This window comes from Geotrypetes seraphini, chromosome 3, assembly GCF_902459505.1.
Source record: "Geotrypetes seraphini chromosome 3, aGeoSer1.1, whole genome shotgun sequence".
Classification (NCBI taxonomy): Eukaryota; Metazoa; Chordata; class Amphibia; order Gymnophiona; family Dermophiidae; genus Geotrypetes; species Geotrypetes seraphini.
In genome coordinates, this window is record NC_047086.1 from 226,038,581 (window position 1) to 226,053,000 (window position 14,420).

The 14,420-nt window shown below is 48.2% G+C and overlaps 1 protein-coding gene across 2 annotated transcripts in view; it reads right to left on the reverse strand.

The window, feature by feature from the left end:
* SUOX (sulfite oxidase) overlaps nucleotides 1–14,420 on the reverse strand; it is a 48,451-nt gene that overhangs the window by 21,857 nt on the left and 12,174 nt on the right. Inside the window, exon 1 of one of the 2 annotated variants that reach the window (XM_033937031.1) lies at nucleotides 3,795–5,187. The exons of the other annotated variant lie outside the window; for it this stretch is intronic. The gene's annotated coding sequence lies outside the window, so the exon portion shown is untranslated. Of the gene's footprint in view, nucleotides 1–3,794; nucleotides 5,188–14,420 lie in introns of those variants that run through there. 2 annotated transcript variants of the gene reach the window in all.

The window sequence follows — 14,420 nt, forward strand, 5'->3', positions numbered from 1 at the left end:
AGTCTGTGGGAGGGGGAGGGGAGGGGTACATATAATTGGATGACCCGTTTCATACTCTCTATATTATTGTTTTACTGTGAAGTAATCAATAAAAATCGTTGAAACAAAGTATCTTGAAGGACTGTTGATGTTCAACATATTGCACTCTGAACAATGATGGGTTTTTAAACTACAATCTATTTGGGGGGCTGGGTTGATTAGGGGTGAATTCCTGAGCTGATCTTGTTACAATTTGTATCTCTGGTTTTGGCTGTTTTGTTGTGCTCAATAAAATATATTTCACAATAAACTACAATCTGTACAACCCACCAAATTAAATAATCATATTGAATGGGTGGTATTTATTTACATTTTTAAAAATGGATTCAATGAAGAAATAGTCAGTTAGGGTTACTTAAAAAGAACACAACATCATAATGTCATTGCAGGTGCCGAATGGCTCTTTTTTGACTAAAAGGTTTTATTTCATACTTTTTATAAAGAGGGAAGCACCATTTTTACAAAATTTGGTGTGGTAAAATGCAAGACAATTGATAAACGAGCAAGTACATAGTAGTTCAATAATATAATTTTAATGTGCCTTTACATTAAAAATATGTTTTCCTGTAGTAAAAAATACCACAGCTAAACTTATAAAGGAGGGTTTTTGATAAAGCAGATAAGCAAAATGGAGACGCTCCATCAGTCTCCAAACACCGGGCTAGATTCACTAACCTTTTTTCCAGGGGCGATCTGTGGCCAATTACAGCAGGCCCGACGAATTCACAACACAAATAAATTCAAATTAGGGCAATCGGAGGAACGCCCCCCCCCCCTCCGACCGCATGGATCGCGTGTGTGCGATCCTGATGCATGTGCAGACCATCTGCTTTCCCTGCAGATGGTCTGCACATGCGTTTTGTGTCCGAGGTTTTTTTTTTTTTTAATTGCTAGGAGGTTTTTTTACACGCGCCGATTCTCCTGCTTTCCCCTTCCAGCCAAGCCCTGCTCTTGCCGCCCAGACTCTCCTACTCTCTGCTGCCTTCCTTGCAGTACGAGCCCGCGGATTTAAAGCAAGGCTGCAAAACCCACGGGCTCACACTGCAAGGAAGGCAGCAGAGAGTAGGAGCTCAGGGCAGAGAACCTCACAAGGGAGTCTGAACGTGTTTATATCCCCCAGTGCTGCAAACCTTTCTTCCTACACAGCAAGATCAGGGCAGAGAGAAGGGCAATGGAGCAGGAGAGTCAGAAGAGACGTGTGCGATTGGTCTCCATCAGCCAGCCCAATCGGTGTCCCAAATTTGTTTTGTGAATCGCATCCCTGCCTACTTTGCACGTGTTTCCCCTCATTGGGCATGCATGGATTTGAAGCAGATCGCGGGAGAGGTTTGTGAATCGGGCCGGAGGGATATCTGGTCACTAAGGGGTCGCAAACCGATCGGTTTGCTTAGTGAATCTAGCCCACAGTCAATTCAGTTAAGTTATTGAGTTTAAAGATAATACTTGAATGTTTGATTAACTATATGGGCAAAAACATAATAAATAAATGATGTTGCAGCTCCAATACATTCATTCAAAAAAATGTGAACGAGTAAAGAAATGCTTGGAGCAACTGAAGTATTTTCCTCCTTCTCCAATCTTTAACATAAGGCACATAGGGCTCCTTTTACAAAGCCGCAGTAGAGGTTTCTACTGTGGCCGGTGAAGTAAATGCTCTGACGCTCATTCTATGAACATCAGAGCATTTACCTCGCTAGCCCACAGTAGGAACCTCTACCGCGGCTTTGTAAAAGCCGGCAACAGTGCTCTATAATTGAAATGTAAATATAATTGGACTTCTTTTTTGGCTTGTATATTAAGAAAGGTCTAGGAAGACAGAACAAATATTGTTTCATTAGTTTACTGAACATGTCGTTTCTGGCACCATAACATTCATGTATTCAGCAGAGTCCTTTATTGCCACTTACTGTGTGACCTTAAGCAAGCCATCTTCTCTCATCTGCACCTCGGTTCTAATCTCTGGCTCTGCCAATGACAGTATTTCTCTGCGCCTCAAGTTACAAAACTAACTCGGGGACCAATAAGACTGTAAGCATAGTGTTGTCATATAGGGCTGTTTTGGTTCCTTCCTGCTATAGTTCTTAGAGACTGTTTGTTGCCACTAACCTTATCTATCAGCACAGAGATGCTTCATTTCAGCCTAGGCACTTATCACAGTAGCTCAGTTATTATGCATGGATATCTGTGAGCTTTAATCTGGAACCAGTAATTTATGTAGTTGTGTAACCAACCCACTCAGCTAGATCGTGTAAACCAACAATAACTAGGTTGATATATCAATATTCTAAGAGACTTAATCGAAATACCTCAGCCCCACCACTCCACCGCAATAATAATTTCTAAAGCGGGAGATTTACGTGGTGCTTCATCATTGGTAAATCGTCTCGAATCGCCGTGATTGTATTCATTTAAATATTTTTTATTTTAGTTTTTCATTTTAATTTTTTACTTATCAATAAATAGAAAGTTATAAAAGTGTATAAGATTGTATACTTAACATCTACACACAGCTAAACCTGGGAGTCCGACCCGACATGTTTCGCACTACATGTGCTGTCTCAAGGGTCTCCCGAGGTCGCCGCAGTCATCCGACTCGCAAGTATGAAGTTTAGCTGTGTGTAGATGTTAAGTATACAATCTTATACACTTTTATAACTTTCTATTTATTGATAAGTAAAAAATTAAAATGAAAAACTAAAATAAAAAATATTTAAATGAATACAATCACAGCGATTCGAGACGATTTACCAATGATGAAGCACCACGTAAATCTCCCGCTTTAGAAATTATTATTGCGGTGGAGTGGTGGGGCTGAGGTATTTCGATTAAGTCTCTTAGAATATTGATATATCAACCTAGTTATTGTTGGATATTTGTGAGACACATATTGAAATAGAACCCCTAACCTGCATTGCTTCAGACAGATGTGCAGCCACCTGCAAAGTTGCAGGACTAGAAAGTCTGAGCATGCACAAGCAGGACAATTTCCCTCAATTTCCTTCTCTTTTGTAAATACACACTCTATTCCTGGACAAGTGGGTAATCAATCCCAGCGGTCCCCAACCTTTTTTGTACCAGGGACTGGTTTCATACAAGACAATTTTTCCACAGACTGGAGGATGGAGGGGGAATGGCAGGATTCAAGCACTTAATCAACAAAGTGCATAATATATAATCTAATTATTACATTAAAGAATCGATCCTCAAAACAAAGTAACAAAATACTGTAGTTACAAAGAAAAGGTAGGAGGGTTTACACTTACTTTCGTTCTTCAGTGTACTGTACACACAATATAAACTTACTAACATATTATGGTAACCACAAAATTAAACTATACAAAGGTCACTTTTTCCCCTTCCAGGGTATATCTCTCCCTCCACCTGAACTGCCACGTCCAACATTTCTCCCTATCTCATCACCCGGACAATGTGCAGCATTTTTCATCCCTGCCCACATAGAGAGAGGTAAAAGAAGAAGAAATGTTGGGTATGGGGCTCTCCAACAACATGCCATCTCTTGCCCTCCATTGCCTCTACCACCATGCCCAACATTCCTCCCTCCCTCCGCAAACCCGGAAGTCTTCCCTCTGAGCAACTTTTTTTTCCCTCCGAGCAACTTTTTTTTCCCTCCAAAGCCTGATCCTAGTATTCTTTCCACTTTCTCCACCTCCTTGACCCTCCCTCTCCACCACATCCAACATTTCTCCCTCTCATCTCTCTCTTCCCCATGCATCTGTACCGCACTCCTCTCCTACCAGCACATCCAATAATTCTTTTTCCCTCCCTCTGCCCAACAATTCTCTTTCTTGGAGTGGGCGGCCTGCTTCTGTTGTTGTTGACGTGCTTGTTGCTGTTGTGGCCGCTGCCTCCTAGGTTGAGACGGAGTTGGAGTCATAGGCTTTGCAGTAAATTGTCTCTGGTAGGAGGATTGTTGGAAAGGACGAGAAGGGATAGGTTTTGTCTTAGGTTTTACAAGGAGTATCCCACCTAGTCTCATGAGCCGATAATTTTTAGGTAGTTGTATCCAAAGAAGCTTATCCCCTAAGCAAGGAACATTAGCCAGGCGATCTTGATGGTTGACATCAAGCTCCAAAACTCTCAGCCAGGCTAGGTGTTGCATGGCCACTGACATGGCTGCAGTGCATGAGGAGAGTTCAAAGTTATCATAAACAGAGCGGACAAGGTACTTCTGAAGTTGAAGTAAGTCAGAGATGAAATGTTGAAAAGCAGGGAGTTTGCAATCAGGCAAATATTTATGAAATTTAGCAACTTGGCTAACTAAGTGCTTTAAATAAAAAGAGAAATGAAAAGCATAATTGCCAGGTCTATTGGCCAACATAGTGTTCTGGAACAGTCGTTTGCCAAACTTGTCTATGGTCTGTCCTTCTCTGCCAGGAGGTACTGAGGCATAGACGCTAGCTCCCACAGATTTCTTCAGGGTTGACTCCACCAATAGTGATTCATGTGGAAGTTGGGATTTGTTAAACTCTGGAACCCTATAAAGTGAATCGAGCTTACGAGGAACCATTGGGATGGTTAAATGAGTTTCAAAGTTTTTATAAAAAGTCTCTCTTAAGATGTCATGAAGAGGCAGCTTGAGAAACTCCTTGGGTGGCTGGTCATAAAGCATCTAAAAACTGCTTAGATTTTTTGGAGTCAGCTTCAAGTAAAACAAAAGGAGCCTCAGACTCACTATGCCATGCTGGGTGCTGGAAGTTGCAAGATGGAAGTTGAAACAGCTTATAGGGAGATCCTCTCCCTCAGCAAGCCTTGAAACCTGGACTGCCAGTCTTCTGACTGCCTCTCGGGTCCAGCGCCTCAGCTGGAGACCTCCACCTTACCTGGAAACGTCATGCACGCACGCACGCAAAAAGATGGAGGAACGTAGTCAGCCCTGATCCTGGATACACCTCCATAGAGCCATGTAGACTGTACTCCAAACCACTAGCAGATGAACATGGGGTGAGCAATGCTCCTAAGGCAACAGTCCTGCAAAGCAGCCAACCCCCCTGGAAACAGACTTTGCCAGTAAAATTTGTGATGTCCTGCAGCCAGAGATGTCCCCATAGGGAACCTCCGCAACACGAAAACATGAAGCTGCGAAAATACTGAAGGTAAGGAAAAAATAAACACGAGCAGAAAAGACTAGCTCCTGTCTTGCTTGTAGGAAGACAACTAGAAGTCAGAGGGAAGTCCCGAGGTAAGAGGGGAGGATCAAAAATATGTAAATGAAGCTGCCTACAAGAGATCTCGTGAGATGGGATCAAGTACCCACTTTCCAGGAATAGAGTGGGCTTGTATAAGAACAACTTAGTACCCTGTTAAAATCTACAAATAAACAGAGATCTGGGGGGGATAAACAGTTAAGCATTTCCCACTTAGCTGACAGCAGCAATTTTTTTTTAAGCAATGTCATCCTGTAGTCTAAAGGAAGAAAAGGTCCAAGATCATTAACTTGCTCCTGCAGCTAACGGGCATTTACACTGTACAGATTATAGTTTATTTCAATACATGCTAAGCAGTTCACAGCTACATTTATAGGAGAGCAAACCACATTAGAAACAGACAAATCTTTCTAGAAGTCACATATAGCTAGGCCAGAGGCAGATCATCCATCTCAATTTTTTTTTTTAAAGCAAGTCTTTAATATAACTTTGATTTTTTTTTTTAAATAGAATTCACCCACACATCAGCAAGTAGAGGATTCCACAAAGTTGGAGTGTACCAAAAAAAGGACAAAGCAAAAATAGATAACTTATTGGTGTTAAGAGAACCCTCGCAGGGGAGCATAAAGGCATCCTATCAGCCAGATAAGAAGGGTTCTTCCATAAAAAGCTTTATGGATCAGTCAGAATTTTAATCATCACCCTATATTCAAGAGGCAGCCAATGGAACCTAACAAATGTGCGTCATGCTCCTGCCAGAAGTTTAATCCCCATATTCTGGAAGGTCAGCCGCTTAATCAGATAGTAATCCATCCCTGCATATACATCATGTTTCAGAGACTAATGGTGTATATACTAGGGTGTGTTAGGTAGCCTCATCAAAATACGGGAAGACGTGCACACAGAAAACCCAAGATACAAAACTCTGACCACACATTAGAAATGTTTTGATCAGGGGGATTCAGATTACAGGTCTTGTACTAAACAAGGCCATTTAATCTGGATTTCTGCTAATATGCTTGGCATTATTTTTTAGTGCACTGAATCCTATATAATAAAAGGTTAGTGGCGCATGCGCTTTTAAAAAAGCGTGATTACTACGGCCGTGGTGTGTGATCCGTGGCCGTGTTCCATTTTAGAACCCGACCAATGATCACTCTGGCCACTCCCCTCCTCCCGCCCTCACCAACCCGAAAGAAGCTCAACAGACCTCCCGCCCTCACCTCACCAACCCGAAGCAAGCTGGACTATACCTCCCGCCCTTGCTCACCGCTGCTGTCGCTGCCGCTGATCCTTCTCTTCGGGGCAGCCTGCGATCGTGGCCGGCTTTGGCGGGCCTCGCGGGCCGCTTTCCGGCCTTGGTGGCACGTTCCCTCTGTCGCACAGGATCGCGTCGGGGGGGGGGGGGGGGGAGCGTGCTTCCGGGTTGGGGAGCGGCCTGCGAAGTTCACTGGGGCCGGCCACCACGATCGCGGCCTGCTTTGAAGAGGAGCAGGCCAGAACACGCCGGGATGGAGGGAGGGTAAGCAGGGGGATTAATTCAGGGAGCCAGAGGGAGAGGGAAAGGGGCCATGGAGAGATAGGGAGAGGGAAAAGGGGCTGCTTTAGGTGGGAGGTGTGTGCTGGGGGCAGACAGCTTTGCTCGGGGGAGGGGGAGGGGGGAGACAGAAGGACACAGACAGCGGCAAAGGAGAGAGAGAAAGAAACACAGAAAGACAGACACTCTATTCTAGCACCCTTTAATGTAACGGGCTTAAAGACTAGTTTCTGACTTCCGGCGGAAACATGGCGCTGTAGACAGCGTGCTGCTACAGCTCCACTACACCAGACCACGGCGCGGCAATTAATCTGCTTTTCTCCCTCTGATTCGAGCTGTCCGCGGCGCTGGGGAGTTTGCTGGAGACGCGGCGCGACTTGGATCTCATCTACATAGCAGCCCAGCATTTTAGGTCGCGGGACGACCGGCGGCCACGTGGCGCCGCGGACAGCGTGCGGCTGTGACTCTGGCCTACCGGAACGCGGCGTGGCTCTTCCCCTGCAGGCCAGACATTGGGTTCGGTCTTCTCCCTGTGCTGGGGAGTTTACTGGAGGCGCGGCGCGACTCGGAACCCACCCACATAGCAGCCCTGCAGTTTCGGTCTCGGGACTCCCGGCGGCCACGTGGCGCCGCAGAAAGAGTGCGGCTGCGACTCTGATGCGCCGGTACGCGGCGTGGCTTCCCCTGCAGGCCAGATTTCGGGTTCGGGCTTCTCCCTGTGCTGGGGGGCTTCTTGGTGGCGCGGCAAGATCTGGGAGCCTAGGGTCGGATCGCCATGGCAACTAAGGCGGTCCGAAAAGATCGGGAGCGGAGTAAGCTGCCAGAGGCCAAGATAGCGGATCCCGTGGCTCCCCCGTCGCCGGAGGCTCCTCACTCATCCTGGGTTACCGCAGTTACGGCAGAGGTTCAGGCTGCCCTTGAGAGCTCTCTGGGGAACAAACTGCAGCGCATACTTGATAAACTGGACACGTTGGACCAGCGATTTGCCTCCCTCACATCGGAGGTCAAGGAGACTCAGCAGTGGGTGAGCGCTGCGGAGAATCACGTCCAGCAGCTTGCCCAGGAGCAGTCCGCCCACACTACAGCGTTGGCTGCATTGCGTGCCAAGGTGGATGACCTGGAGAACAGGTCCCGCCGTAATAACCTTCGGTTTGTTGGCCTGCCCGAATCGGTGCGGGATGTGGAGCTGGGGGCGTTGGTTGCCTGAGTCTTTGTCTCTATCATCTTCCTCGGGCCCCTTGCGGGTGGAGAGGGCGCATCGCTTGGGGCAGCGGAGAGAGAATGCTGACAGACCTCGAGTGGTCATTTGCCGTATCTTGAATTATCATCATAAGATGGAGATCCTGCGTGCGTTGCGGCAGGGCAAGAAGCTCTTGTATGACAACAAGCCCATTCTTTGCTTCCAGGACTACTCGGCGGAGGTCTCTCAGGCACGGCGCAGGTTTTCACCTTTATGCACCCGTCTCATCCAGCGCCACATCGCTTTTTCTCTGCAATACCCGGCTCGCCTGAGGTTGACACATCTGGGTAGAGCTCATCATTTCGACACCTTGGAGACCGCGCAGCGTTTTGTGACGGAGATGATGCCTGAAGAACCACCGCAGGGAGCTGCTGTGGACTGAGGAGACCCATTTCTGGGGACTGGTCTGTGGTTTGAGTTTGGACTGGGGTTTCTCTCTTCTCCCTCTGCGTTGGGTCTCTGTGTTTTCATGAGGGACTGCCTGGTTGGTGTGTGTGAGGATGGAGGGGGGTTACCCTGGTTGTTCTATGTTAGTTTGGGTCTGTTCCTGGCCTATCCAGTTATTTGAGCATTGGGGATTTGGCTTGGTGAGTGTGCTTGAGGGTAGGTGTGGTGGCTGTGGTGTTTGGGGAGGGGAGGGGTGGGTTGAGTGTCTTGGGGGGTTTGGCTGCTGGAGGATGTTTATTGCTATTCTCTGAGTTTTGGGGTCTGCGGGTCGGGGGGTACTGGTCATTATTCCCGTGGGTGGGTGTACCTGGTTTCCTGGAAGTGATGCCCTTTTTGGGGTGTCTTGGGTGTAGATTGGGTGAGGGTTGGTTGGGGAGGGGGGATAGAGGGGTGGGGAGGGGGGTAGTTGGGGGGTGGGGGAGGGTCTTGAAGGGTTTCGGGGTTTCTGTGGTGGGGCTTTTTGTGGAATTTTGGGGGGGGAGGGTTGGGGGGTTCTGTGATCTGGGATTGACTTGGTGGCAGGGGTATGGCCTGATTCTTGGGGCAGGGGGTGGCGTGAAGCCGGGGGGGCGGTGGCTGGGACGCTTCTCTGGTATTATAATGGTTCTTTCTTCTTGTGCTACTTGTCTATTGAGTGGACTGCTCTGGAATACACTTTAACTTCTTGGAATGTTGGGGGGATCCACTCCCCTATTAAGCGCTCCAAAATATTGCAGCGTTTGAATCGTTCTAAAACCTCTATTGCTTTTTTACAGGAGACCCGTTTATCCTCAGTGGAACATGCCAAGCTCTGTACCTGGTGGGTGGGTTCCTATTTGGAGGCGCCCACCATTGGGGGAAAGGGAGGTGTTATTATTTTGATCCGTAAGGGTCTTCGCCTACAAACCCAGAAAGTGCTCCGCGACCCTAGTGGGCGTTACATCGTTGCCCTAGTGTCACTTGATAATCGGCCCCTTTTGCTCTGCAATGTCTACGCTCCTAACAATCCTTCGGCCAGGTTTTTTCGGGGGCTTCACAATCAACTCTTGCAGTTTGGAGATGTTCCGATGCTGGTGGGCGGGGACTTTAATGAGGTACCGGATCCAAAGTTGGATCGCTCTGCTTCTTTGGGTAGAGAGACCTCCAAACTTTATACGGGTGGTCAGCTTTTGGAATCTACCTTGGGGTTGCTTGATGTGTGGCGGGTGCTACACCCTTTGGAGAGGGATTACTCCCACTTATCCAGGGCGCACGGGACGCTTTCCCGAATTGATTTTATCCTCATTTCTCGTGCATTGCTTCCCCGGGTATTGGGGGTTGATATGGGCCCCATTGAAATTTCTGACCACGCTTGGGTGGGATTTCGGTGGACTTGGGGAGACTCTCCGCTCAATAGAGGGTCCTGGCGGTTTCCCTGTTATCTGTATAGGGATACTCGTTTCCATGAGTTTTTGATACAGCGCTGGCGTGATTTTCAACATAATAATCAGCAGCATCGTAATGATCCCATTCTCTACTGGGAGGCGGCTAAGGCTGTTTTACGGGGGGATGTCATTGCTTATGTGGCCAGGGGTTGAAGCTGAAGTATAGGATGATTCTGGCTTTAGAGCGGAAGGCAACTGTATTGAGACGTCAGTACGGCAGGGCGCCCTCATTCCTGCTTCGTGCGCAGCTTTTGGAGGTCCAGCAGGAACTGAATGACTTGTTGCATCTCCGGGCCCTGCGGACGAGGGAGTACTTTAAGTTTCATTTGTTTCGGTTTGCGAATAAGAGTAGTCGATTGTTGGCACGCCTGGCGCATCCGAGGGGGAGAACCTGAGAGCATATTGGCTCTTCGGGGCTCTTCTGGGGTGCTGCATCATTGGCCAGAGGAGATCTGTGAACTGTTGCGGGAGTTTTTTGCTGAGGTGTATACAGATCCAGGCCCCGAGCTTTTGGATGGGCAACTTTATCTTGACAGCCTCGATTTGCCTTGTTTATCTCAGCGGGATGCAGCCGTTTTGGATCTTCCCATTACCGCGGAGGAGGTGGAGGGGGCAATTGGGGTCAGTCCGTTAGGAAAGGCGCCGGGCCCGGATGGGTTTCGGAGTGAGTTCTATAAGTTGTTGGTGACGGACATAGCGCCAGTGCTGGCTGAAGTTTATAATCTGAGTGTTGCTAAGGGCTTTCTTCCTCGTTACGTAAATTTAGCGTCTATTATAGTTCTCCCGAAGCCTGGTAAGGACCCTCTCATGCCTGAATCGTACCGTCCTATTTCATTGTTGAATTATGAGGCGAAGCTTTTGGCTAAACTTTTGGCTACCCTCCTGGCGCGCGTTTTGCCATCGGTGATCTCGGACTCTCAGGTGGGGTTTGTGCGGGATAGGCCGGTAGCTAAGAATATCCGGCGCATCTTGTTAGCATTGGAACGGGTGGGACAGGACGGTAGCCCCTCCATGCTCATTAGTTTTGATGCCGAGAAGGCGTTTGATAAGGTGCGGTGGGGTTACCTTTTTGCGGTGCTGAGGATGTACGGTTTGGGCCCCTTTTTTTTTTGGTGCAATCCAGGCGCTGTATAGTGATCCAGAGGCGCGGATTTTGGTTAATGGGACTTGCTCTGGTTTTTTTCCTATTTGCCGAGGGACTCGCCAGGGCTGCCCCTTGTCGCCGCTCCTGTTTGTGCTTTCTTTAGACCCTCTACTTCGGGAGCTTCAGGCAAATGTGGATATTCGGGGAATGGTCTTGGGAGATTCACATTTTAAACTGGCGGCGTTCGCGGATGATCTCTTGGTCTTTTTAACGGACCCGCAGCATTCCTTGCCCGTATTGTTGGAGAGCCTTCGGGAATATGGAGATTTCTCTGGCTTCGCTTTGAATTTTGCGAAATCTGAGGCGCTGGCTTCCTCGGTTCATCTTAAGCGGTTTTGGGGGGATAGTTTCCCGTTGCACTGGGCTGACTCCTCTTTTAGATACCTGGGGATCAGGCTGACTATGGATGTGGCCCAACTGTATCGTCTTAACATAGATAAACTCCTTGCGGATACTAAACTGTTGCTAGCCAAATGGCAGGCGTTGCCGCTGTCTTTGTTGGGAAGAATTCATTTATTTCGTATGGTTGTCTTCCCGAGGTGGCTTTACGTTCTTCAGACTCTTCCCATTTCTTTGTTGCAAAGGGATATTCGTTCCCTCACCTCCCTATTGACCCGGTTTTGTTGGGGTGGACGGAGACCTAAATTGAAATGGTTCTTGTTGGTGGGGCCTGCCTATGGGGGTGGTTTGGGGGTGCCCGACATCAGGGTTTATAATCAGGCCTGTTTGCTTCGTCATATTAGTGATTGGGTGTTGGGTACCTCTTTTTATACGGATCTTTCTCTGGAGAGGGATCATTTCTATCCTCTTCATCTTTTGTATCTCCTCCACACCCCGCTATCTAAACTGCCGCGACTTTGTAGGCGTAGTATCTTGTTTCGGTCCTTGTGGACAGTGTGGCATCAAATCCTTCGGTTGTGGCATCAGGACTCTCATACTAGCGCCCTTCTACCGTTGGTGGGGAATTTAGCTTTCCCTCCGGGGGTTGGACCTTCCGTGTTTGGTCGTTGGAGGGCTCGGGGGGTGGAACAGTTGCGGCATGTTCTGCGGGATGATGGGTCTCTCTTACCTTGTGCTGAGTTGGCGGGGAGGGGGGTCCCTGAGATTGGACTTCCTTTTGCTTATTGTCAACTCAGTCACTACGTGGCTTCTCTCCAGGGGACTTCCTTGCGGGGGGATTTTGGGACCCGGCTATGTACTTTTTTGACTGCAGATCCTGATACTAGGGTCTCTATCTCTGTGTTGCATGGCCGGATCCTGGCTCTTTGCCCGCCTAGGGTTTTCCCTGGTATTTTGGAGGCATGGCAGCGGGACTTGGGTAGGGACTTGGGGGATAATTTTTTGTTAACTACCCTGAAACGCACTGCGGGCTTGGTACATAGTGCTGAACTACGTGAATGTCACTTTCGCACTGTTTTGCGGGCCTAGGGTAGGCGGAGGGGTAGCGCTATACATTAAGGAAGGCATCAAAACCACCAGAATCACGGACGTTAAGTACACCGGGGAATCCCTCTGGGTGAACCTGGCCAGAGGGAGAGAAAAATGCCTGTATCTTGGTGTGGTATATAGACCTCCAAGACAACCAGAAGACAAGGACACGGAACTAATCGAAGACATAGAAAATATCGCTCTACGGGGGGACGTTGTACTAATGGGAGACTTCAATATGCCGGACGTAGACTGGAGCATACCTTCAGCAACAACCAGCAGCAGCAAGAGGCTATTAGCCTCCATAAGAGGAGCACGCCTCAATCAAATGGTAATGGAGCCCACTAGGGCCCAAACGATCCTTGACCTAGTACTCACCAATGGGGAAAGCGTCTCAGAAGTCTTCGTGGGAGATAAGCTAGCCTCCAGCGATCATAACATGGTATGGTTCCACCTGAGGAAAGGTTTCTATAGATCAAACACTAAAATAAAGGTACTCAACTTCCGAGGAACAGACTTTGCACGCATGGGAGTCTTCGTCCATCAGGCGCTCCAGGTCCAAACTGAGACAGGGAATGTGGAGGATATGTGGTCATCCATGAAATCTGTCATACACGAGGCAACCGGCCGTTACATAAAATCATCACACAAACGGCGAAGAAAAGAAAAACCCCAGTGGTTCACCGCAGAGATCTCGCGTCTCGTTAAGGAGAAGAAAAACGCATTTGCTTCCTTCAAACGCACGGGGAAAAGCGAAGATCAATTGCTACACAGGATCAAGTCCACAGAGGTCAAAACGGCAGTCAGGGAGGCCAAACTACGAGTGGAAGAAACTCTAGCAAACAACATTAAGAAAGGGGACAAATCCTTTTTCCGGTATATCAGTGACAGGAAAAAAAACACAGACGGGATAGTACGCCTGAAAAAAACGGACGGGAATTACGCAGAATCGGATCCCGAAAAGGCCGAACTACTAAATGAATACTTCTGCTCGGTCTTCACCTGCGAGGCGCCAGGATCCGGCCCTCAATTGAAGCCACAGTCAAACACAAAAGACCCGTTCCAGGATTTTAAATTCACACCCAGCGAGGTTTACTTTGAGCTAACAAAACTCAAGGTGGACAAAGCCATGGGACCTGACAATCTGCACCCCAGAGTGCTCAGGGAGTTAGGTAATGTCCTGGCAGAACCGTTAGCCGTGCTCTTCAATCTCTCACTGAGTACAAGGACAGTCCCCTTGGACTGGAAAACAGCTAACGTTGTTCCTCTACATAAAAAGGGATGCAGGACAGAGGCTGCAAATTACAGACCGGTGAGTCTGACATCGATAGTATGCAAACTCATGGAAACACTGATCAAACGCCAATTGGACACGGTCTTGGACGAAGGGAATCTACGGGACCCCAATCAACATGGATTCACCAAGGGTAGGTCCTGCCAATCAAACCTCATCAGCTTCTTTGACTGGGTAACAAAAAGACTGGACGAAGGAGAATCACTGGACATAGTGTACCTGGACTTCAGTAAAGCTTTTGACAGCGTCCCACACCGCAGACTGTTAAACAAGATGAAGTCGATGGGGTTAGGAGAGACTCTGACGGCATGGGTCAATGATTGGCTGAGTGGCAGACTTCAGAGGGTGATGGTTAACGGTACTTTCTCTGAGACATCGGAAGTGACCAGCGGGGTGCCGCAGGGCTCGGTCTTGGGTCCACTCCTCTTCAACATATTCATAGGAGATCTGACTCAAGGGCTTCATGGTAAAGTAACATTATTCGCCGACGACGCCAAACTATGTAATATGGTAAGCGAGGGCAAGCTACAAGATAGTATGGCACAGGACCTACGTACATTGGAAAGCTGGTCCTCAACATGGCAGCTGGGCTTCAATGCTGGAAAGTGTAAGGTCATGCACCTGGGTAGCAGAAACCCGTGCAGAACTTATACCTTGAACGGGGAGACCTTGACCAGGACTTCAGCAGAACGAGATTTAGGAGTAATCATCAGCGCAGACATG